Source organism: Leiobunum rupestre, chromosome 3, assembly GCF_980474605.1.
Source record: "Leiobunum rupestre chromosome 3, qqLeiRupe1.1.hap1, whole genome shotgun sequence".
Taxonomy (NCBI): Eukaryota; Metazoa; Arthropoda; class Arachnida; order Opiliones; family Sclerosomatidae; genus Leiobunum; species Leiobunum rupestre.
Window position 1 is genome coordinate 59250178 of NC_143386.1, and position 17411 is coordinate 59267588.

The window sequence follows — 17411 nt, forward strand, 5'->3', positions numbered from 1 at the left end:
TAAAACGGCTTCATCAGTCACAAACTCAGGTAAGTCCGAAAAGGCGACAGTCAAAGTCTTCGCAGAAACGCTTGAAATTTCATATATCTCACCATCAATATCCAAGCCCGAATCTATAACGCCCTCGACATCGGCCAAAGTCTTCAAGGTGAGAATGTAACCACCCTCATCACAGACAACTAAAGCAGAAGCACAATCCAGACCAAAGTTCGCAATCACCGCCGTAGACACAACTTCAAAACTTGGTAGATTTCGTTTAAAATCAATAAAAACCGATCTTTTGAATGCGTCCATCCTGGGTAGAAACACCCAGGAGGGAATACCAAATTAATAAATTAACAACTATTGAATTAAATGCACGAATAATAACCGACAGAAAAATAAATTGGCAAAAAACCCCGCTTAGGCTTAGCGCGACGAAAACACGGAGTGCAAAATCGAACGACCTGCACTCTCCAAAAGCTCGAACGCAACCATTTCGGCCCCGAAAGAAACCGTCGGACGTCGTTCCGAGTCGCTTTTATTTAAATCCTCCCCCTACCACTTAACTATTTAAAGATTAAAAATTCGGAGCACATTGCCGAAACCCGGGATCGAACCAGGGACCTTTAGTTCTTCAGTCTAACGCTCTCCCAACTGAGCTATTTCGGCCCCGAAGGAAACCGTCGGACGTCGTTCCGACTCTTCCGAGTCGCTTTTATTTAACCCCTCCCCCTACCACTTAACTATTTAAAGATTAAAATTTCGGAGCACGTTGCCGAAACCCGGGATCGAACCAGGGACCTTTAGATCTTCAGTCTAACGCTCTCCCAACTGAGCTATTTCGGCCCCGAAAGAAACCGTCGGACGTCGTTCCGAGTCGCTTTTATTTAACCCCTCCCCCTACCACTTAACTATTTAAAGATTAAAATTTCGGAGCACGTTGCCGAAACCCGGGATCGAACCAGGGACCTTTAGATCTTCAGTCTAACGCTCTCCCAACTGAGCTATTTCGGCCTTGAAAGAAACAGTCGGACGTCGTTCTGAGTCGCTTTTATTTAACCCCTCCCCCTACCACTTAACTATTTAAAGATTAAAATTTCGGAGCACGTTTCCGAAACCCGGGATCGAACCAGGGACCTTTAGATCTTCAGTCTAACGCTCTCCCAACTGAGCTATTTCGGCCACGAAGGAAACCGTCGGACGTCGTTCCGAGTCGCTTTTATTTAAATCCTCCCCCTACCACTTAACTATTTAAAGATTAAAAATTCGGAGCACGTTGCCGAAACCCGGGATCGAACCAGGGACCTTTAGATCTTCAGTGTAACGCTCTCCCAACTGAGCTATTTCGGCCCCGAAGGAAACCGTCGGACGTCGTTCCGACTCTTCCGAGTCGCTTTTATTTAACCCCTCCCCCTACCACTTAACTATTTAAAGATTAAAATTTCGGAGCACGTTGCCGAAACCCGGGATCGAACCAGGGACCTTTAGATCTTCAGTCTAACGCTCTCCCAATTGAGCTATTTCGGCCCCGAAGGAATCCGTCGGACGTCGTTCCGACTCTTCCGAGTCGCTTTTATTTAACCCCTCCCCCTACCACTTAACTATTTAAAGATTAAAATTTCGGAGCACGTTGCCGAAACCCGGGATCGAACCAGGGACCTTTAAATCTTCAGTCTAACGCTCTCCCAACTGAGCTATTTCGGCCCCGATAAACATGGTCGGACATCGTTCCGAGTCGCTTTTATTTAACCCCTCCCCCTACCACTTAACTATTTAAAGATTAAAAATTCGGAGCTCGTTGCCGAAACCCGGGATCGAACCAGGGACGTTTAGATCTTCAGTCTAACGCTCTCCCAACTGAGCTATTTCGGCCCCTAAGGAAACCGGCGGACGTCGTTCCGAGTCGCTTTTATTTAACCCCTCCCCCTACGACTAAACTATTTAAAGATTAAAAATTCGGAGCTCGTTGCCGAAACCCGGGATCGAACCAGGGACCTTTAGATCTTCAGTCTAACGCTCTCCCAACTGAGCTATTTCGTCCTCGAAGGAAATCGTCGGACGTCGTTCCGAGTCGCTTTTATTTAACCCCTCCCCCTACGACTAAACTATTTAAAGATTAAAAATTCGGAGCTCGTTGCCGAAACCCGGGATCGAACCAGGGACCTTTAGATCTTCAGTCTAACGCTCTCCCAACTGAGCTATTTCGGTCCCGAAGGAAACCGTCGGACGTCGTTCCGAGTCGCTTTTATTAAACCCCTCCCCCTATCACTTAACTATTTAAAGATTAAAATTTCGGAGCACGTTGCCGAAACACGGGATCGAACCAGGGACCTTTAGATCTTCAGTCTAACGCTCTCCCAACTGAGCTATTTCGGCCCCGAAGCAAACCGTCGGACGTCGTTCCGAGTCGCTTTTATTTAACCCCTCCCCCTACCACTTAACTATTTAAAGATTAAAATTTCGGAGCACGTTGCCGAAACCCGGGATCGAACCAGGGACCTTTAGATCTTCAGTCTAACGCTCTCCCAACTGAGCTATTTCGGCCCCGAAGCAATCCGTCGGACGTCGTTCCGAGTCGCTTTTATTTAACCCCTCCCCCTACCACTTAACTATTTAAAGATTAAAATTTCGGAGCACGTTGCCGAAACCCGGGATCGAACCAGGGACCTTAAGATCTTCAGTCTAACGCTCTCCCAACTGAACTATTTCGGCCCCGAAAGAAACCGTCGGACGTCGTTCCGAGTCGCTTTTATTTAACCCCTCCCCCTACCACTTAACTATTTAAAGATTAAAATTTCGGAGCACGTTGCCGAAACCCGGGATCGAACCAGGGACCTTTAGATCTTCAGTCTAACGCTCTCCCAACTGAGCTATTTCGGCCTTGAAAGAAACAGTCGCACGTCGTTCTGAGTCGCTTGTATTTAACCCCTCCCCCTACCACTTAACTATTTAAAGATTAAAATTTCGGAGCACGTTTCCGAAACCCGGGATCGAACCAGGGACCTTTAGATCTTCAGTCTAACGCTCTCCCAACTGAGCTATTTCGGCCTTGAAAGAAACAGTCGGACGTCGTTCTGAGTCGCTTTTATTTAACCCCTCCCCCTACCACTTAACTATTTAAAGATTAAAATTTCGGAGCACGTTTCCGAAACCCAGGATCGAACCAGGGACCTTTAGATCTTCAGTCTAACGCTCTCCCAACTGAGCTATTTCGGCCTCGAAGGAAACCGTCGGACGTCGTTCTGAGTCGCTTTTATTTAAATCCTCCCCCTACCACTTAACTATTTAAAGATTAAAAATTCGGAGCACGTTGCCGAAACCCGGGATCGAACCAGGGACCTTTAGATCTTCAGTCTAACGCTCTCCCAACTGAGCTATTTCGGCCTTGAAAGAAACAGTCGGACGTCGTTCTGAGTCGCTTTTATTTAACCCCTCCCCCTACCACTTAACTATTTAAAGATTAAAATTTCGGAGCACGTTGCCGAAACCCGGGATCGAAATAGGGACCTTTAGATCTTCAGTCTAACGCTCTCCCAACTGAGCTATTTCGGCCCCGAAGGAAACCGGCGGACGTCGTTCCGAGTCGCTTTTATTTAACCCCTCCCCCTACGACTAAACTATTTAAAGATTAAAAATTCGGAGCTCGTTGCCGAAACCCGGGATCGAACCAGGGACCTTTAGATCTTCAGTCTAACGCTCTCCCAACTGAGCTATTTCGTCCTCGAAGGAAATCGTCGGACGTCGTTCCGAGTCGCTTTTATTTAACCCCTCCCCCTACGACTAAACTATTTAAAGATTAAAAATTCGGAGCTCGTTGCCGAAACCCGGGATCGAACCAAGGACCTTTAGATCTTCAGTCTAACGCTCTCCCAACTGAGCTATTTCGGCCTTGAAAGAAACAGTCGGACGTCGTTCTGAGTCGCTTTTATTTAACCCCTCCCCCTACCACTTAACTATTTAAAGATTAAAATTTCGGAGCACGTTTCCGAAACTCGGGATCGAACCAGGGACCTTTAGATCTTCAGTCTAACGCTCTCCCAACTGAGCTATTTCGGCCTCGAAGGAAACCGTCGGACGTCGTTCCGAGTCGCTTTTATTTAAATCCTCCCCCTACCACTTAACTATTTAAAGATTAAAAATTCGGAGCACGTTGCCGAAACCCGGGATCGAACCAGGGACCTTTAGATCTTCAGTCTAACGCTCTCCCAACTGAGCTATTTCGGCCCCGAAGGAAACCGTCGGACGTCGTTCCGACTCTTCCGAGTCGCTTTTATTTAACCCCTCCCCCTACCACTTAACTATTTAAAGATTAAAATTTCGGAGCACGTTGCCGAAACCCGGGATCGAACCAGGGACCTTTAGATCTTCAGTCTAACGCTCTCCCAATTGAGCTATTTCGGCCCCGAAGGAATCCGTCGGACGTCGTTCCGACTCTTCCGAGTCGCTTTTATTTAACCCCTCCCCCTACCACTTAACTATTTAAAGATTAAAATTTCGGAGCACGTTGCCGAAACCCGGGATCGAACCAGGGACCTTTAGATCTTCAGTCTAACGCTCTCCCAACTGAGCTATTTCGGCCCCGATAAACATGGTCGGACATCGTTCCGAGTCGCTTTTATTTAACCCCTCCCCCTACCACTTAACTATTTAAAGATTAAAAATTCGGAGCTCGTTGCCGAAACCCGGGATCGAACCAGGGACCTTTAGATCTTCAGTCTAACGCTCTCCCAACTGAGCTATTTCGGCCCCGAAGGAAACCGGCGGACGTCGTTCCGAGTCGCTTTTATTTAACCCCTCCCCCTACGACTAAACTATTTAAAGATTAAAAATTCGGAGCTCGTTGCCGAAACCCGGGATCGAACCAGGGACCTTTAGATCTTCAGTCTAACGCTCTCCCAACTGAGCTATTTCGTCCTCGAAGGAAATCGTCGGACGTCGTTCCGAGTCGCTTTTATTTAACCCCTCCCCCTACGACTAAACTATTTAAAGATTAAAAATTCGGAGCTCGTTGCCGAAACCCGGGATCGAACCAGGGACCTTTAGATCTTCAGTCTAACGCTCTCCCAACTGAGCTATTTCGTCCTCGAAGGAAATCGTCGGACGTCGTTCCGAGTCGCTTTTATTTAACCCCTCCCCCTACGACTAAACTATTTAAAGATTAAAAATTCGGAGCTCGTTGCCGAAACCCGGGATCGAACCAGGGACCTTAAGATCTTCAGTCTAACGCTCTCCCAACTGAGCTATTTCGGTCCCGAAGGAAACCGTCGGACGTCGTTCCGAGTCGCTTTTATTTAACCCCTCCCCCTATCACTTAACTATTTAAAGATTAAAATTTCGGAGCACGTTGCCGAAACACGGGATCGAACCAGGGACCTTTAGATCTTCAGTCTAACGCTCTCCCAACTGAGCTATTTCGGCCCCGAAGCAAACCGTCGGACGTCGTTCCGAGTCGCTTTTATTTAACCCCTCCCCCTACCACTTAACTATTTAAAGATTAAAATTTCGGAGCACGTTGCCGAAACCCGGGATCGAACCAGGGACCTTTAGATCTTCAGTCTAACGCTCTCCCAACTGAGCTATTTCGGCCCCGAAGCAAGCCGTCGGACGTCGTTCCGAGTCGCTTTTATTTAACCCCTCCCCCTACCACTTAACTATTTAAAGATTAAAATTTCGGAGCACGTTGCCGAAACCCGGGATCGAACCAGGGACCTTTAGATCTTCAGTCTAACGCTCTCCCAACTGAGCTATTTCGGCCCCGAAGCAAACCGTCGGACGTCGTTCCGAGTCGCTTTTATTTAACCCCTCCTCCTACCACTTAACTATTTAAAGATTAAAAATTCGGAGCTCGTTGCCGAAACCCGGGATCGAACCAGGGACCTTTAGATCTTCAGTCTAACGCTCTCCCAACTGAGCTATTTCGGCCCCGAAGGAAACCGTCGGACGTCGTTCCGAGTCGCTTTTATTTAACCCCTCCCCCTACCACTTAACTATTTAAAGATTAAAAATTCGGAGCTCGTTGCCTAAACCCGGGATCGAACCAGGGACCTTTAGATCTTCAGTCTAACGCTCTCCCAACTGAGCTATTTCGGCCCCGAAGGAAACCGTCGGACGTCGTTCCGAGTCGCTTTTATTTAACCCCTCCCCCTACCACTTAACTATTTAAAGATTAAAAATTCGGAGCTCGTTGCCGAAACCCGGGATCGAACCAGGGACCTTTAGATCTTCAGTCTAACGCTCTCCCAACTGAGCTATTTCGGCCCCGAAGGAAATCGTCGGACGTCGTTCCGAGTCGCTTTTATTTAACCCCTCCCCCTACCACTTAACTATTTAAAGATTAAAAATTCGGAGCTCGTTGCCGAAACCCGGGATCGAACCAGGGACCTTTAGATCTTCAGTCTAACGCTCTCCCAACTGAGCTATTTCGGCCCCGAAGGAAACCGTCGGACGTCGTTCCGAGTCGCTTTTATTTAACCCCTCCCCCTACCACTTAACTATTTAAAGATTAAAAATTCGGAGCTCGTTGCCGAAACCCGGGATCGAACCAGGGACCTTTAGATCTTCAGTCTAACGCTCTCCCAACTGAGCTATTTCGGCCCCGAAGGAAACCGTTGGACGTCGTTCCGAGTCGCTTTTATTTAACCCCTCCCCCTACCACTTAACTATTTAAAGATTAAAAATTCGGAGCTCGTTGCCGAAACCCGGGATCGAACCAGGGACCTTTAGATCTTCAGTCTAACGCTCTCCCAACTGAGCTATTTCGGCCCCGAAGGAAACCGTTGGACGTCGTTCCGAGTCGCTTTTATTTAACCCCTCCCCCTACCACTTAACTATTTAAAGATTAAAAATTCGGAGCTCGTTGCCGAAACCCGGGATCGAACCAGGGACCTTTAGATCTTCAGTCTAACGCTATCCCAACTGAGCTACTTCGGCCCCGAAGGAAACCGTCGGACGTCGTTCCGAGTCGCTTTTATTTAACCCCTCCCCCTACCACTTAACTATTTAAAGATTAAAATTTCGGAGCACGTTGCCGAAACCCGGGATCGAACCAGGGACCTTAAGATCTTCAGTCTAACGCTCTCCCAACTGAGCTATTTCGGCCCCGAAGGAAACCGTCGGACGTCGTTCCGAGTCGCTTTTATTTAACCCCTCCCCCTACCACTTAACTATTTAAAGATTAAAATTTCGGAGCACGTTGCCGAAACCCGGGATCGAACCAGGGACTTTAAGATCTTCAGTCTAACGCTCTCCCAACTGAGCTATTTCGGCCCCGAAGGAAACCGTCGGACGTCGTTCCGAGTCGCTTTTATTTAACCCCTCCCCCTACCACTTAACTATTTAAAGATTAAAACTTCGGAGCACGTTGCCGAAACCCGGGATCGAACCAGGGACCTTTAGATCTTCAGTCTAACGCTCTCCCAACTGAGCTATTTCGGCCCCGATAAACATGGTCGGACATCGTTCCGAGTCGCTTTTATTTAACCCCTCCCCCTATCACTTAACTATTTAAAGATTAAAATTTCGGAGCACGTTGCCGAAACCCGGGATCGAACCAGGGACCTTTAGATCTTCAGTCTAACGCTCTCCCAACTGAGCTATTTCGGCCCCGAAGAAACCGTCGGACGTCGTTCCGAGTCGCTTTTATTTAACCCCTCCCCCTACCACTTAACTATTTAAAGATTAAAATTTCGTAGCATGTTGCCGAAACCCGGGATCGAACCAGGGACCTTTAGATCTTCAGTCTAACGCTCTCCCAACTGAGCTATTTCTTCCCCGAAGGAAACCGTCGGACGTCGTTCCGAGTCGCTTTTATTTAACCCCTCCCCCTACCACTTAACTATTTAAAGATTAAAATTTCGGAGCACGTTGCCGAAACCCATGATCGAACCAGGGACCTTTAGATCTTCAGTCTAACGCTCTCCCAATTGAGCTATTTCGGCCCCGAAGGAATCCGTCGGACGTCGTTCCGACTCTTCCGAGTCGCTTTTATTTAACCCCTCCCCCTACCACTTAACTATTTAAAGATTAAAATTTCGGAGCACGTTGCCGAAACCCGGGATCGAACCAGGGACCTTTAGATCTTCAGTCTAACGCTCTCCCAACTGAGCTATTTCGGCCCCGAAGGAAACCGTCGGACGTCGTTCCGAGTCGCTTTTATTTAACCCCTCCCCCTACCACTTAACTATTTAAAGATTAAAATTTCGGAGCACGTTGCCGAAACCCGGGATCGAACCAGGGACCTTAAGATCTTCAGTCTAACGCTCTCCCAACTGAGCTATTTCGGCCCCGAAGGAAACCGTCGGACGTCGTTCCGAGTCGCTTTTATTTAACCCCTCCCCCTACCACTTAACTATTTAAAGATTAAAATTTCGGAGCACGTTGCCGAAACCCGGGATCGAACCAGGGACTTTAAGATCTTCAGTCTAACGCTCTCCCAACTGAGCTATTTCGGCCCCGAAGGAAACCGTCGGACGTCGTTCCGAGTCGCTTTTATTTAACCCCTCCCCCTACCACTTAACTATTTAAAGATTAAAACTTCGGAGCACGTTGCCGAAACCCGGGATCGAACCAGGGACCTTTAGATCTTCAGTCTAACGCTCTCCCAACTGAGCTATTTCGGCCCCGATAAACATGGTCGGACATCGTTCCGAGTCGCTTTTATTTAACCCCTCCCCCTATCACTTAACTATTTAAAGATTAAAATTTCGGAGCACGTTGCCGAAACCCGGGATCGAACCAGGGACCTTTAGATCTTCAGTCTAACGCTCTCCCAACTGAGCTATTTCGGCCCCGAAGAAACCGTCGGACGTCGTTCCGAGTCGCTTTTATTTAACCCCTCCCCCTACCACTTAACTATTTAAAGATTAAAATTTCGTAGCATGTTGCCGAAACCCGGGATCGAACCAGGGACCTTTAGATCTTCAGTCTAACGCTCTCCCAACTGAGCTATTTCTTCCCCGAAGGAAACCGTCGGACGTCGTTCCGAGTCGCTTTTATTTAACCCCTCCCCCTACCACTTAACTATTTAAAGATTAAAATTTCGGAGCACGTTGCCGAAACCCATGATCGAACCAGGGACCTTTAGATCTTCAGTCTAACGCTCTCCCAATTGAGCTATTTCGGCCCCGAAGGAATCCGTCGGACGTCGTTCCGACTCTTCCGAGTCGCTTTTATTTAACCCCTCCCCCTACCACTTAACTATTTAAAGATTAAAATTTCGGAGCACGTTGCCGAAACCCGGGATCGAACCAGGGACCTTTAGATCTTCAGTCTAACGCTCTCCCAACTGAGCTATTTCGGCCCCGATAAACATGGTCGGACATCGTTCCGAGTCGCTTTTATTTAACCCCTCCCCCTATCACTTAACTATTTAAAGATTAAAATTTCGGAGCACGTTGCCGACACCCGGGATCGAACCAGGGACCTTTAGATCTTCAGTCTAACGCTCTCCCAACTGAGCTATTTCGGCCCCGAAGGAAACCGTCGGACGTCGTTCCGAGTCGCTTTTATTTAACCCCTCCCCCTTTCACTTAACTATTTAAAGATTAAAATTTCGTAGCATGTTGCCGAAACCCGGGATCGAACCAGGGACCTTTAGATCTTCAGTCTAACGCTCTCCCAACTGAGCTATTTCTTCCCAGAAGGAAACCGTCGGACGTCGTTCCGAGTCGCTTTTATTTAACCCCTCCCCCTACCACTTAACTATTTAAAGATTAAAATTTCGGAGCACGTTGCCGAAACCCATGATCGAACCAGGGACCTTTAGATCTTCAGTCTAACGCTCTCCCAACTGAGCTATTTCTTCCCCGAAGGAAACCGTCGGACGTCGTTCCGAGTCGCTTTTATTTAACCCCTCCCCCTACCACTTAACTATTTAAAGATTAAAATTTCGGAGCACGTTGCCGAAACCCATGATCGAACCAGGGACCTTTAGATCTTCAGTCTAACGCTCTCCCAACTGAGCTATTTCGGCCCCGAAGGAAACCGTCGGACGTCGTTCCGAGTCACTTTTATTTAACCCCTCCCCCTACCACTTAACTATTTAAAGATTAAAATTTCGGAGCACGTTGCCGAAACCCGGGATCGAACCAGGGACCTTTAGATCTTCAGTCTAACGCTCTCCCAACTGAGCTATTTCGGCCCCGAAGGAAACCGTCGAACGTCGTTCCGAGTCACTTTTATTTAACCCCTCCCCCTACCACTTAACTATTTAAAGATTAAAATTTCGGAGCACGTTGCCGAAACCCGGGATCGAAAGAGGGACCTTTAGATCTTCAGTCTAACGCTCTCCCAACTGAGCTATTTCGGCCCCGAAGGAAACCGTCGGACGTCGTTCTGAGTTGCTTTTATTTAACCCCTCCCCCTATCACTTAACTATTTAAAGATTAAAATTTCGGAGCACGTTGCCGAAACCCGGGATCGAACCAGGGACCTTTAGATCTTCAGTCTAACGCTCTCCCAACTGAGCTATTTCGGCCCCGAAGGAAACCGTCGGACGTCGTTCTGAGTCGCTTTTATTTAACCCCTCCCCCTATCACTTAACTATTTAAAGATTAAAATTTCGGAATACGTTGCCGAAACCCGGGATCGAACCAGGGACCTTTAGATCTTCAGTCTAACGCTCTTCCAACTGAGCTATTTCAGCCCCGAAGGAAACCGTCGGACGTCGTTCTGAGTCGCTTTTATTTAACCCCTCCCCCTATCACTTAACTATTTAAAGATTAAAATTTCGGAGCACGTTGCCGAAACCCGGGATCGAACCAGGGACCTTTAGATCTTCAGTCTAACGCTCTCCCAACTGAGCTATTTCGGCCCCGAAGGAAACCGTCGGACGTCGTTCTGAGTCGCTTTTATTTAACCCCTCCCCCTATCACTTAACTATTTAAAGATTAAAATTTCGGAGCACGTTGCCGAAACCCGGGATCGAACCAGGGACCTTTAGATCTTCAGTCTAACGCTCTCCCAACTGAGCTATTTCGGCCCCGAAGGAAACCGTCGGACGTCGTTCTGAGTCGCTTTTATTTAACCCCTCCCCCTATCACTTAACTATTTAAAGATTAAAATTTCGGAGCACGTTGCCGAAACCCGGGATCGAACCAGGGACCTTTAGATCTTCAGTCTAACGCTCTCCCAACTGAGCTATTTCGGCCCCGAAGGAAACCGTCGGACGTCGTTCTGAGTCGCTTTTATTTAACCCCTCCCCCTATCACTTAACTATTTAAAGATTAAAATTTCGGAGCACGTTGCCGAAACCCGGGATCGAACCAGGGACCTTTAGATCTTCAGTCTAACGCTCTCCCAACTGAGCTATTTCGGCCCCGAAGGAAACCGTCGGACGTCGTTCTGAGTCGCTTTTATTTAACCCCTCCCCCTACCACTTAACTATTTAAAGATTAAAATTTCGGAGCACGTTGCCGAAACCCGGGATCGAACCAGGGACCTTTAGATCTTCAGTCTAACGCTCTCCCAACTGAGCTATTTCGGCCCCGAAGGAAACCGTCGGACGTCGTTCTGAGTCGCTTTTATTTAACCCCTCCCCCTACCACTTAACTATTTAAAGATTAAAATTTCGGAGCACGTTGCCGAAACCCGGGATCGAACCAGGGACCTTTAGATCTTCAGTCTAACGCTCTCCCAACTGAGCTATTTCGGCCCCGAAGGAAACCGTCGGACGTCGTTCTGAGTCGCTTTTATTTAACCCCTCCCCCTATCACTTAACTATTTAAAGATTAAAATTTCGGAACACGTTGCCGAAACCCGGGATCGAACCAGGGACCTTTAGATCTTCAGTCTAACGCTCTTCCAACTGAGCTATTTCGGCCCCGAAGGAAACCGTCGGACGTCGTTCTGAGTCGCTTTTATTTAACCCCTCCCCCTATCACTTAACTATTTAAAGATTAAAATTTCGGAGCACGTTGCCGAAACCCGGGATCGAACCAGGGACCTTTAGATCTTCAGTCTAACGCTCTCCCAACTGAGCTATTTCGGCCCCGAAGGAAACCGTCGGACGTCGTTCTGAGTCGCTTTTATTTAACCCCTCCCCCTATCACTTAACTATTTAAAGATTAAAATTTCGGAGCACGTTGCCGAAACCCGGGATCGAACCAGGGACCTTTAGATCTTCAGTCTAACGCTCTCCCAACTGAGCTATTTCGGCCCCGAAGGAAACCGTCGGACGTCGTTCTGAGTCGCTTTTATTTAACCCCTCCCCCTATCACTTAACTATTTAAAGATTAAAATTTCGGAGCACGTTGCCGAAGCCCGGGATTGAACCAGGGACCTTTAGATCTTCAGTCTAACGCTCTCCCAACTGAGCTATTTCGGCCCCGAAGGAAACCGTCGGACGTCGTTCTGAGTCGCTTTTATTTAACCCCTCCCCCTATCACTTAACTATTTAAAGATTAAAATTTCGGAGCACGTTGCCGAAACCCGGGATTGAACCAGGGACCTTTAGATCTTCAGTCTAACGCTCTCCCAACTGAGCTATTTCGGCCCCGAAGGAGACCGTCGGACGTCGTTCTGAGTCGCTTTTATTTAACCCCTCCCCCTACCACTTAACTATTTAAAGATTAAAATTTCGGAGCACGTTGCCGAAACCCGGGATCGAACCAGGGACCTTTAGATCTTCAGTCTAACGCTCTCCCAACTGAGCTATTTCGGCCCCGAAAGAAACCGTCGGACGTCGTTCTGAGTCGCTTTTATTTAACCCCTCCCCCTATCACTTAACTATTTAAAGATTAAAATTTCGGAGCACGTTGCCGAAACCCGGGATCGAACCAGGGACCTTTAGATCTTCAGTCTAACGCTCTTCCAACTGAGCTATTTCGGCCCCGAAGGAAACCGTCGGACGTCGTTCTGAGTCGCTTTTATTTAACCCCTCCCCCTATCACTTAACTATTTAAAGATTAACGCTCTCCCAACTGAGCTATTTCGGCCCCGAAAGAAACCGTCGGACGTCGTTCTGAGTCGCTTTTATTTAACCCCTCCCCCTATCACTTAACTATTTAAAGATTAACGCTCTCCCAACTGAGCTATTTCGGCCCCGAAAGAAACCGTCGGACGTCGTTCTGAGTCGCTTTTATTTAACCCCTCCCCCTATCACTTAACTATTTAAAGATTAAAATTTCGGAGCACGTTGCCGAAACCCGGGATCGAACCAGGGACCTTTAGATCTTCAGTCTAACGCTCTTCCAACTGAGCTATTTCGGCCCCGAAGGAAACCGTCGGACGTCGTTCTGAGTCGCTTTTATTTAACCCCTCCCCCTATCACTTAACTATTTAAAGATTAAAATTTCGGAGCACGTTGCCGAAACCCGGGATCGAACCAGGGACCTTTAGATCTTCAGTCTAACGCTCTCCCAACTGAGCTATTTCGGCCCCGAAGGAAACCGTCGGACGTCGTTCTGAGTCGCTTTTATTTAACCCCTCCCCCTATCACTTAACTATTTAAAGATTAAAATTTCGGAGCACGTTGCCGAAACCCGGGATCGAACCAGGGACCTTTAGATCTTCAGTCTAACGCTCTCCCAACTGAGCTATTTCGGCCCCGAAGGAAACCGTCGGACGTCGTTCTGAGTCGCTTTTATTTAACCCCTCCCCCTATCACTTAACTATTTAAAGATTAAAATTTCGGAGCACGTTGCCGAAACCCGGGATCGAACCAGGGACCTTTAGATCTTCAGTCTAACGCTCTCCCAACTGAGCTATTTCGGCCCCGAAGGAAACCGTCGGACGTCGTTCTGAGTCGCTTTTATTTAACCCCTCCCCCTATCACTTAACTATTTAAAGATTAAAATTTCGGAGCACGTTGCCGAAACCCGGGATTGAACCAGGGACCTTTAGATCTTCAGTCTAACGCTCTCCCAACTGAGCTATTTCGGCCCCGAAGGAAACCGTCGGACGTCGTTCTGAGTCGCTTTTATTTAACCCCTCCCCCTACCACTTAACTATTTAAAGATTAAAATTTCGGAGCACGTTGCCGAAACCCGGGATCGAACCAGGGACCTTTAGATCTTCAGTCTAACGCTCTCCCAACTGAGCTATTTCGGCCCCGAAAGAAACCGTCGGACGTCGTTCTGAGTCGCTTTTATTTAACCCCTCCCCCTACCACTTAACTATTTAAAGATTAAAATTGCGGAGCACGTTTCCGAAACCCGGGATCGAACCAGGGACCTTTAGATCTTCAATCTAACGCTCTCCCAACTGAGCTATTTCGGCCTCGAAGGAAACCGTCGGACGTCGTTCCGAGTCGCTTTTATTTAAATCCTCCCCCTACCACTTAACTATTTAAAGATTAAAAATTCGGAGCACGTTGCCGAAACCCGGGATCGAACCAGGGATCTTTAGATCTTCAGTCTAACGCTCTCCCAACTGAGCTATTTCGGCCCCGAAGGAAACCGTCGGACGTCGTTCTGAGTCGCTTTTATTTAACCCCTCCCCCTACCACTTAACTATTTAAAGATTAAAATTTCGGAGCACGTTGCCGAAACCCGGGATCGAACCAGGGACCTTTAGATCTTCAGTCTAACGCTCTCCCAACTGAGCTATTTCGGCCCCGAAGGAAACCGTCGGACGTCGTTCCGAGTCACTTTTATTTAACCCCTCCCCCTACCACTTAACTATTTAAAGATTAAAATTTCGGAGCACGTTGCCGAAACCCGGGATCGAACCAGGGACCTTTAGATCTTCAGTCTAACGCTCTCCCAACTGAGCTATTTCGGCCCCGAAGGAAACCGTCGGACGTCGTTCCGAGTCACTTTTATTTAACCCCTCCCCCTACCACTTAACTATTTAAAGATTAAAATTTCGGAGCACGTTGCCGAAACCCGGGATCGAACCAGGGACCTTTAGATCTTCAGTCTAACGCTCTCCCAACTGAGCTATTTCGGCCCCGAAGGAAACCGTCGGACGTCGTTCTGAGTCGCTTTTATTTAACCCCTCCCCCTACCACTTAACTATTTAAAGATTAAAATTTCGGAGCACGTTGCCGAACCCCGGGATCGAACCAGGGACCTTTAGATCTTCAGTCTAACGCTCTCCCAACTGAGCTATTCCGGCCCCGAAAGAAACCGTCGGACGTCGTTCTGAGTCGCTTTTATTTAACCCCTCCCCCTACCACTTAACTATTTAAAGATTAAAATTTCGGAGCACGTTGCCGAAACCCGGGATCGAACCAGGGACCTTTAGATCTTCAGTCTAACGCTCTCCCAACTGAGCTATTTCGGCCCCGAAGGAAACCGTCGGACGTCGTTCCGAGTCACTTTTATTTAACCCCTCCCCCTACCACTTAACTATTTAAAGATTAAAATTTCGGAGCACGTTGCCGAAACCCGGGATCGAACCAGGGACCTTTAGATCTTCAGTCTAACGCTCTCCCAACTGAGCTATTTCGGCCCCGAAGGAAACCGTCGGACGTCGTTCTGAGTCGCTTTTATTTAACCCCTCCCCCTACCACTTAACTATTTAAAGATTAAAATTTCGGAGCACGTTGCCGAACCCCGGGATCGAACCAGGGACCTTTAGATCTTCAGTCTAACGCTCTCCCAACTGAGCTATTCCGGCCCCGAAAGAAACCGTCGGACGTCGTTCTGAGTCGCTTTTATTTAACCCCTCCCCCTACCACTTAACTATTTAAAGATTAAAATTTCGGAGCACGTTGCCGAACCCCGGGATCGAACCAGGGACCTGTAGATCTTCAGTCTAACGCTCTCCCAACTGAGCTATTCCGGCCCCGAAAGAAACCGTCGGACGTCGTTCTGAGTCGCTTTTATTTAACCCCTCCCCCTACCACTTAACTATTTAAAGATTAAAATTTCGGAGCACGTTTCCGAAACCCGGGATCGAACCAGGGACCTTTAGATCTTCAGTCTAACGCTCTCCCAACTGAGCTATTTCGGCCCCGATAAACATGGTCGGACATCGTTCCGAGTCGCTTTTATTTAACCCCTCCCCCTACCACTTAACTATTTAAAGATTAAAATTTCGGAGCACGTTGCCGAAACCCGGGATCGAACCAGGGACCTTTAGATCTTCAGTCTAACGCTCTCCCAACTGAGCTATTTCGGCCCCGATAAACATGGTCGGACATCGTTCCGAGTCGCTTTTATTTAACCCCTCCCCCTACCACTTAACTATTTAAAGATTAAAATTTCGGAGCACGTTGCCGAAACCCGGGATCGAACCATGGACCTTTAGATCTTCACTCTAACGCTCTCCCAACTGAGCTATTTCGGCCCCGAAGGAATCCGTCGGACGTCGTTCCGACTCTTCCGAGTCGCTTTTGTTTAACCCCTCCCCCTACCACTTAACTATTTAAAGATTAAAATTTCGGAGCACGTTGCCGAAACCCGGGATCGAACCAGGGACCTTTAGATCTTCAGTCTAACGCTCTCCCAACTGAGCTATTTCGGCCCCGATAAACATGGTCGGACATCGTTCCGAGTCGCTTTTATTTAACCCCTCCCCCTACCACTTAACTATTTAAAGATTAAAATTTCGGAGCACGTTGCCGAAACCCGGGATCGAACCATGGACCTTTAGATCTTCACTCTAACGCTCTCCCAACTGAGCTATTTCGGTCCCGAAGGAAACCGTCGGACGTCGTTCCGAGTCGCTTTTATTTAACCCCTCCCCCTATCACTTAACTATTTAAAGATTAAAATTTCGGAGCACGTTGCCGAAACCCGGGATCGAACCAGGGACCTTTAGATCTTCAGTCTAACGCTCTCCCAACTGAGCTATTTCGGCCCCGAAGCAAACCGTCGGACGTCGTTCCGAGTCGCTTTTATTTAACCCCTCCCCCTACCACTTAACTATTTAAAGATTAAAATTTCGGAGCACGTTGCCGAAACCCGGGATCGAACCAGGGACCTTTAGATCTTCAGTCTAACGCTCTCCCAACTGAGCTATTTCGGCCCCGAAAGAAACCGTCGGACGTCGTTCTGAGTCGCTTTTATTTAACCCCTCCCCCTACCACTTAACTATTTAAAGATTAAAATTTCGGAGCACGTTGCCGAAACCCGGGATCGAACCAGGGACCTTTAGATCTTCAGTCTAACGCTCTCCCAATTGAGCTATTTCGGCCCCGAAGGAATCCGTCGGACGTCGTTCCGACTCTTCCGAGTCGCTTTTATTTAACCCCTCCCCCTACCACTTAACTATTTAAAGATTAAAATTTCGGAGCACGTTGCCGAAACCCGGGATCGAACCATGGACCTTTAGATCTTCACTCTAACGCTCTCCCAACTGAGCTATTTCGGTCCCGAAGGAAACCGTCGGACGTCGTTCCGAGTCGCTTTTATTTAACCCCTCCCCCTACCACTTAACTATTTAAAGATTAAAATTTCGGAGCACGTTGCCGAAACCCGGGATCGAACCATGGACCTTTAGATCTTCACTCTAACGCTCTCCCAACTGAGCTATTTCGGTCCCGA

The 17411-nt window shown here is 48.0% G+C and overlaps 66 non-coding genes across 66 annotated transcripts; all 66 read right to left on the bottom strand.

Moving 5' to 3' along the window:
• Positions 1–755: 755 nt before the first annotated feature.
• On the bottom strand, positions 756–828 carry TRNAF-GAA (transfer RNA phenylalanine (anticodon GAA)). Its single transcript has one exon. It is a non-coding gene; the product is annotated as a tRNA-Phe (tRNA).
• A 95-nt stretch (positions 829–923) lies between these two features.
• TRNAF-GAA (transfer RNA phenylalanine (anticodon GAA)) lies at positions 924–996 on the bottom strand. The gene has a single exon. It is a non-coding gene; the product is annotated as a tRNA-Phe (tRNA).
• A 440-nt stretch (positions 997–1436) lies between these two features.
• On the bottom strand, positions 1437–1509 carry TRNAF-GAA (transfer RNA phenylalanine (anticodon GAA)). Its single transcript has one exon. It is a non-coding gene; the product is annotated as a tRNA-Phe (tRNA).
• Positions 1510–1613: 104 nt separating this feature from the next.
• On the bottom strand, positions 1614–1686 carry TRNAF-GAA (transfer RNA phenylalanine (anticodon GAA)). Its single transcript has one exon. It is a non-coding gene; the product is annotated as a tRNA-Phe (tRNA).
• Positions 1687–1781: 95 nt separating this feature from the next.
• Positions 1782–1854, bottom strand: TRNAF-GAA (transfer RNA phenylalanine (anticodon GAA)). The gene has a single exon. It is a non-coding gene; the product is annotated as a tRNA-Phe (tRNA).
• A 263-nt stretch (positions 1855–2117) lies between these two features.
• On the bottom strand, positions 2118–2190 carry TRNAF-GAA (transfer RNA phenylalanine (anticodon GAA)). Its single transcript has one exon. It is a non-coding gene; the product is annotated as a tRNA-Phe (tRNA).
• A 263-nt stretch (positions 2191–2453) lies between these two features.
• On the bottom strand, positions 2454–2526 carry TRNAF-GAA (transfer RNA phenylalanine (anticodon GAA)). Its single transcript has one exon. It is a non-coding gene; the product is annotated as a tRNA-Phe (tRNA).
• A 263-nt stretch (positions 2527–2789) lies between these two features.
• Positions 2790–2862, bottom strand: TRNAF-GAA (transfer RNA phenylalanine (anticodon GAA)). The gene has a single exon. It is a non-coding gene; the product is annotated as a tRNA-Phe (tRNA).
• A 431-nt stretch (positions 2863–3293) lies between these two features.
• Positions 3294–3366, bottom strand: TRNAF-GAA (transfer RNA phenylalanine (anticodon GAA)). The gene has a single exon. It is a non-coding gene; the product is annotated as a tRNA-Phe (tRNA).
• A 431-nt stretch (positions 3367–3797) lies between these two features.
• Positions 3798–3870, bottom strand: TRNAF-GAA (transfer RNA phenylalanine (anticodon GAA)). The gene has a single exon. It is a non-coding gene; the product is annotated as a tRNA-Phe (tRNA).
• A 263-nt stretch (positions 3871–4133) lies between these two features.
• On the bottom strand, positions 4134–4206 carry TRNAF-GAA (transfer RNA phenylalanine (anticodon GAA)). The gene has a single exon. It is a non-coding gene; the product is annotated as a tRNA-Phe (tRNA).
• A 104-nt stretch (positions 4207–4310) lies between these two features.
• Positions 4311–4383, bottom strand: TRNAF-GAA (transfer RNA phenylalanine (anticodon GAA)). The gene has a single exon. It is a non-coding gene; the product is annotated as a tRNA-Phe (tRNA).
• A 104-nt stretch (positions 4384–4487) lies between these two features.
• On the bottom strand, positions 4488–4560 carry TRNAF-GAA (transfer RNA phenylalanine (anticodon GAA)). The gene has a single exon. It is a non-coding gene; the product is annotated as a tRNA-Phe (tRNA).
• Positions 4561–4655: 95 nt separating this feature from the next.
• On the bottom strand, positions 4656–4728 carry TRNAF-GAA (transfer RNA phenylalanine (anticodon GAA)). The gene has a single exon. It is a non-coding gene; the product is annotated as a tRNA-Phe (tRNA).
• A 767-nt stretch (positions 4729–5495) lies between these two features.
• TRNAF-GAA (transfer RNA phenylalanine (anticodon GAA)) lies at positions 5496–5568 on the bottom strand. Its single transcript has one exon. It is a non-coding gene; the product is annotated as a tRNA-Phe (tRNA).
• A 95-nt stretch (positions 5569–5663) lies between these two features.
• TRNAF-GAA (transfer RNA phenylalanine (anticodon GAA)) lies at positions 5664–5736 on the bottom strand. Its single transcript has one exon. It is a non-coding gene; the product is annotated as a tRNA-Phe (tRNA).
• A 95-nt stretch (positions 5737–5831) lies between these two features.
• On the bottom strand, positions 5832–5904 carry TRNAF-GAA (transfer RNA phenylalanine (anticodon GAA)). Its single transcript has one exon. It is a non-coding gene; the product is annotated as a tRNA-Phe (tRNA).
• Positions 5905–5999: 95 nt separating this feature from the next.
• Positions 6000–6072, bottom strand: TRNAF-GAA (transfer RNA phenylalanine (anticodon GAA)). Its single transcript has one exon. It is a non-coding gene; the product is annotated as a tRNA-Phe (tRNA).
• Positions 6073–6167: 95 nt separating this feature from the next.
• TRNAF-GAA (transfer RNA phenylalanine (anticodon GAA)) lies at positions 6168–6240 on the bottom strand. The gene has a single exon. It is a non-coding gene; the product is annotated as a tRNA-Phe (tRNA).
• A 95-nt stretch (positions 6241–6335) lies between these two features.
• On the bottom strand, positions 6336–6408 carry TRNAF-GAA (transfer RNA phenylalanine (anticodon GAA)). The gene has a single exon. It is a non-coding gene; the product is annotated as a tRNA-Phe (tRNA).
• A 95-nt stretch (positions 6409–6503) lies between these two features.
• TRNAF-GAA (transfer RNA phenylalanine (anticodon GAA)) lies at positions 6504–6576 on the bottom strand. The gene has a single exon. It is a non-coding gene; the product is annotated as a tRNA-Phe (tRNA).
• Positions 6577–6671: 95 nt separating this feature from the next.
• On the bottom strand, positions 6672–6744 carry TRNAF-GAA (transfer RNA phenylalanine (anticodon GAA)). The gene has a single exon. It is a non-coding gene; the product is annotated as a tRNA-Phe (tRNA).
• A 263-nt stretch (positions 6745–7007) lies between these two features.
• TRNAF-GAA (transfer RNA phenylalanine (anticodon GAA)) lies at positions 7008–7080 on the bottom strand. Its single transcript has one exon. It is a non-coding gene; the product is annotated as a tRNA-Phe (tRNA).
• Positions 7081–7343: 263 nt separating this feature from the next.
• Positions 7344–7416, bottom strand: TRNAF-GAA (transfer RNA phenylalanine (anticodon GAA)). Its single transcript has one exon. It is a non-coding gene; the product is annotated as a tRNA-Phe (tRNA).
• Positions 7417–7511: 95 nt separating this feature from the next.
• On the bottom strand, positions 7512–7584 carry TRNAF-GAA (transfer RNA phenylalanine (anticodon GAA)). Its single transcript has one exon. It is a non-coding gene; the product is annotated as a tRNA-Phe (tRNA).
• Positions 7585–8023: 439 nt separating this feature from the next.
• On the bottom strand, positions 8024–8096 carry TRNAF-GAA (transfer RNA phenylalanine (anticodon GAA)). Its single transcript has one exon. It is a non-coding gene; the product is annotated as a tRNA-Phe (tRNA).
• A 95-nt stretch (positions 8097–8191) lies between these two features.
• On the bottom strand, positions 8192–8264 carry TRNAF-GAA (transfer RNA phenylalanine (anticodon GAA)). Its single transcript has one exon. It is a non-coding gene; the product is annotated as a tRNA-Phe (tRNA).
• Positions 8265–8527: 263 nt separating this feature from the next.
• On the bottom strand, positions 8528–8600 carry TRNAF-GAA (transfer RNA phenylalanine (anticodon GAA)). Its single transcript has one exon. It is a non-coding gene; the product is annotated as a tRNA-Phe (tRNA).
• A 95-nt stretch (positions 8601–8695) lies between these two features.
• TRNAF-GAA (transfer RNA phenylalanine (anticodon GAA)) lies at positions 8696–8768 on the bottom strand. The gene has a single exon. It is a non-coding gene; the product is annotated as a tRNA-Phe (tRNA).
• A 439-nt stretch (positions 8769–9207) lies between these two features.
• On the bottom strand, positions 9208–9280 carry TRNAF-GAA (transfer RNA phenylalanine (anticodon GAA)). The gene has a single exon. It is a non-coding gene; the product is annotated as a tRNA-Phe (tRNA).
• Positions 9281–9375: 95 nt separating this feature from the next.
• On the bottom strand, positions 9376–9448 carry TRNAF-GAA (transfer RNA phenylalanine (anticodon GAA)). The gene has a single exon. It is a non-coding gene; the product is annotated as a tRNA-Phe (tRNA).
• Positions 9449–10047: 599 nt separating this feature from the next.
• TRNAF-GAA (transfer RNA phenylalanine (anticodon GAA)) lies at positions 10048–10120 on the bottom strand. The gene has a single exon. It is a non-coding gene; the product is annotated as a tRNA-Phe (tRNA).
• A 263-nt stretch (positions 10121–10383) lies between these two features.
• On the bottom strand, positions 10384–10456 carry TRNAF-GAA (transfer RNA phenylalanine (anticodon GAA)). Its single transcript has one exon. It is a non-coding gene; the product is annotated as a tRNA-Phe (tRNA).
• A 95-nt stretch (positions 10457–10551) lies between these two features.
• Positions 10552–10624, bottom strand: TRNAF-GAA (transfer RNA phenylalanine (anticodon GAA)). Its single transcript has one exon. It is a non-coding gene; the product is annotated as a tRNA-Phe (tRNA).
• Positions 10625–10719: 95 nt separating this feature from the next.
• On the bottom strand, positions 10720–10792 carry TRNAF-GAA (transfer RNA phenylalanine (anticodon GAA)). Its single transcript has one exon. It is a non-coding gene; the product is annotated as a tRNA-Phe (tRNA).
• A 95-nt stretch (positions 10793–10887) lies between these two features.
• TRNAF-GAA (transfer RNA phenylalanine (anticodon GAA)) lies at positions 10888–10960 on the bottom strand. The gene has a single exon. It is a non-coding gene; the product is annotated as a tRNA-Phe (tRNA).
• Positions 10961–11055: 95 nt separating this feature from the next.
• On the bottom strand, positions 11056–11128 carry TRNAF-GAA (transfer RNA phenylalanine (anticodon GAA)). Its single transcript has one exon. It is a non-coding gene; the product is annotated as a tRNA-Phe (tRNA).
• Positions 11129–11223: 95 nt separating this feature from the next.
• TRNAF-GAA (transfer RNA phenylalanine (anticodon GAA)) lies at positions 11224–11296 on the bottom strand. Its single transcript has one exon. It is a non-coding gene; the product is annotated as a tRNA-Phe (tRNA).
• Positions 11297–11391: 95 nt separating this feature from the next.
• TRNAF-GAA (transfer RNA phenylalanine (anticodon GAA)) lies at positions 11392–11464 on the bottom strand. The gene has a single exon. It is a non-coding gene; the product is annotated as a tRNA-Phe (tRNA).
• A 95-nt stretch (positions 11465–11559) lies between these two features.
• TRNAF-GAA (transfer RNA phenylalanine (anticodon GAA)) lies at positions 11560–11632 on the bottom strand. Its single transcript has one exon. It is a non-coding gene; the product is annotated as a tRNA-Phe (tRNA).
• Positions 11633–11727: 95 nt separating this feature from the next.
• TRNAF-GAA (transfer RNA phenylalanine (anticodon GAA)) lies at positions 11728–11800 on the bottom strand. Its single transcript has one exon. It is a non-coding gene; the product is annotated as a tRNA-Phe (tRNA).
• A 95-nt stretch (positions 11801–11895) lies between these two features.
• Positions 11896–11968, bottom strand: TRNAF-GAA (transfer RNA phenylalanine (anticodon GAA)). Its single transcript has one exon. It is a non-coding gene; the product is annotated as a tRNA-Phe (tRNA).
• Positions 11969–12063: 95 nt separating this feature from the next.
• TRNAF-GAA (transfer RNA phenylalanine (anticodon GAA)) lies at positions 12064–12136 on the bottom strand. Its single transcript has one exon. It is a non-coding gene; the product is annotated as a tRNA-Phe (tRNA).
• A 95-nt stretch (positions 12137–12231) lies between these two features.
• TRNAF-GAA (transfer RNA phenylalanine (anticodon GAA)) lies at positions 12232–12304 on the bottom strand. Its single transcript has one exon. It is a non-coding gene; the product is annotated as a tRNA-Phe (tRNA).
• Positions 12305–12399: 95 nt separating this feature from the next.
• On the bottom strand, positions 12400–12472 carry TRNAF-GAA (transfer RNA phenylalanine (anticodon GAA)). Its single transcript has one exon. It is a non-coding gene; the product is annotated as a tRNA-Phe (tRNA).
• Positions 12473–12567: 95 nt separating this feature from the next.
• Positions 12568–12640, bottom strand: TRNAF-GAA (transfer RNA phenylalanine (anticodon GAA)). Its single transcript has one exon. It is a non-coding gene; the product is annotated as a tRNA-Phe (tRNA).
• A 95-nt stretch (positions 12641–12735) lies between these two features.
• On the bottom strand, positions 12736–12808 carry TRNAF-GAA (transfer RNA phenylalanine (anticodon GAA)). The gene has a single exon. It is a non-coding gene; the product is annotated as a tRNA-Phe (tRNA).
• Positions 12809–13115: 307 nt separating this feature from the next.
• TRNAF-GAA (transfer RNA phenylalanine (anticodon GAA)) lies at positions 13116–13188 on the bottom strand. The gene has a single exon. It is a non-coding gene; the product is annotated as a tRNA-Phe (tRNA).
• A 95-nt stretch (positions 13189–13283) lies between these two features.
• Positions 13284–13356, bottom strand: TRNAF-GAA (transfer RNA phenylalanine (anticodon GAA)). Its single transcript has one exon. It is a non-coding gene; the product is annotated as a tRNA-Phe (tRNA).
• Positions 13357–13451: 95 nt separating this feature from the next.
• Positions 13452–13524, bottom strand: TRNAF-GAA (transfer RNA phenylalanine (anticodon GAA)). The gene has a single exon. It is a non-coding gene; the product is annotated as a tRNA-Phe (tRNA).
• Positions 13525–13619: 95 nt separating this feature from the next.
• TRNAF-GAA (transfer RNA phenylalanine (anticodon GAA)) lies at positions 13620–13692 on the bottom strand. The gene has a single exon. It is a non-coding gene; the product is annotated as a tRNA-Phe (tRNA).
• A 95-nt stretch (positions 13693–13787) lies between these two features.
• TRNAF-GAA (transfer RNA phenylalanine (anticodon GAA)) lies at positions 13788–13860 on the bottom strand. The gene has a single exon. It is a non-coding gene; the product is annotated as a tRNA-Phe (tRNA).
• Positions 13861–13955: 95 nt separating this feature from the next.
• TRNAF-GAA (transfer RNA phenylalanine (anticodon GAA)) lies at positions 13956–14028 on the bottom strand. The gene has a single exon. It is a non-coding gene; the product is annotated as a tRNA-Phe (tRNA).
• A 263-nt stretch (positions 14029–14291) lies between these two features.
• Positions 14292–14364, bottom strand: TRNAF-GAA (transfer RNA phenylalanine (anticodon GAA)). The gene has a single exon. It is a non-coding gene; the product is annotated as a tRNA-Phe (tRNA).
• Positions 14365–14459: 95 nt separating this feature from the next.
• On the bottom strand, positions 14460–14532 carry TRNAF-GAA (transfer RNA phenylalanine (anticodon GAA)). The gene has a single exon. It is a non-coding gene; the product is annotated as a tRNA-Phe (tRNA).
• Positions 14533–14627: 95 nt separating this feature from the next.
• Positions 14628–14700, bottom strand: TRNAF-GAA (transfer RNA phenylalanine (anticodon GAA)). The gene has a single exon. It is a non-coding gene; the product is annotated as a tRNA-Phe (tRNA).
• A 95-nt stretch (positions 14701–14795) lies between these two features.
• Positions 14796–14868, bottom strand: TRNAF-GAA (transfer RNA phenylalanine (anticodon GAA)). The gene has a single exon. It is a non-coding gene; the product is annotated as a tRNA-Phe (tRNA).
• A 95-nt stretch (positions 14869–14963) lies between these two features.
• Positions 14964–15036, bottom strand: TRNAF-GAA (transfer RNA phenylalanine (anticodon GAA)). The gene has a single exon. It is a non-coding gene; the product is annotated as a tRNA-Phe (tRNA).
• Positions 15037–15131: 95 nt separating this feature from the next.
• TRNAF-GAA (transfer RNA phenylalanine (anticodon GAA)) lies at positions 15132–15204 on the bottom strand. The gene has a single exon. It is a non-coding gene; the product is annotated as a tRNA-Phe (tRNA).
• Positions 15205–15299: 95 nt separating this feature from the next.
• Positions 15300–15372, bottom strand: TRNAF-GAA (transfer RNA phenylalanine (anticodon GAA)). Its single transcript has one exon. It is a non-coding gene; the product is annotated as a tRNA-Phe (tRNA).
• Positions 15373–15467: 95 nt separating this feature from the next.
• Positions 15468–15540, bottom strand: TRNAF-GAA (transfer RNA phenylalanine (anticodon GAA)). The gene has a single exon. It is a non-coding gene; the product is annotated as a tRNA-Phe (tRNA).
• A 431-nt stretch (positions 15541–15971) lies between these two features.
• On the bottom strand, positions 15972–16044 carry TRNAF-GAA (transfer RNA phenylalanine (anticodon GAA)). Its single transcript has one exon. It is a non-coding gene; the product is annotated as a tRNA-Phe (tRNA).
• Positions 16045–16316: 272 nt separating this feature from the next.
• On the bottom strand, positions 16317–16389 carry TRNAF-GAA (transfer RNA phenylalanine (anticodon GAA)). The gene has a single exon. It is a non-coding gene; the product is annotated as a tRNA-Phe (tRNA).
• A 263-nt stretch (positions 16390–16652) lies between these two features.
• TRNAF-GAA (transfer RNA phenylalanine (anticodon GAA)) lies at positions 16653–16725 on the bottom strand. Its single transcript has one exon. It is a non-coding gene; the product is annotated as a tRNA-Phe (tRNA).
• Positions 16726–16820: 95 nt separating this feature from the next.
• TRNAF-GAA (transfer RNA phenylalanine (anticodon GAA)) lies at positions 16821–16893 on the bottom strand. Its single transcript has one exon. It is a non-coding gene; the product is annotated as a tRNA-Phe (tRNA).
• Positions 16894–16988: 95 nt separating this feature from the next.
• Positions 16989–17061, bottom strand: TRNAF-GAA (transfer RNA phenylalanine (anticodon GAA)). Its single transcript has one exon. It is a non-coding gene; the product is annotated as a tRNA-Phe (tRNA).
• Positions 17062–17411: the final 350 nt, after the last annotated feature.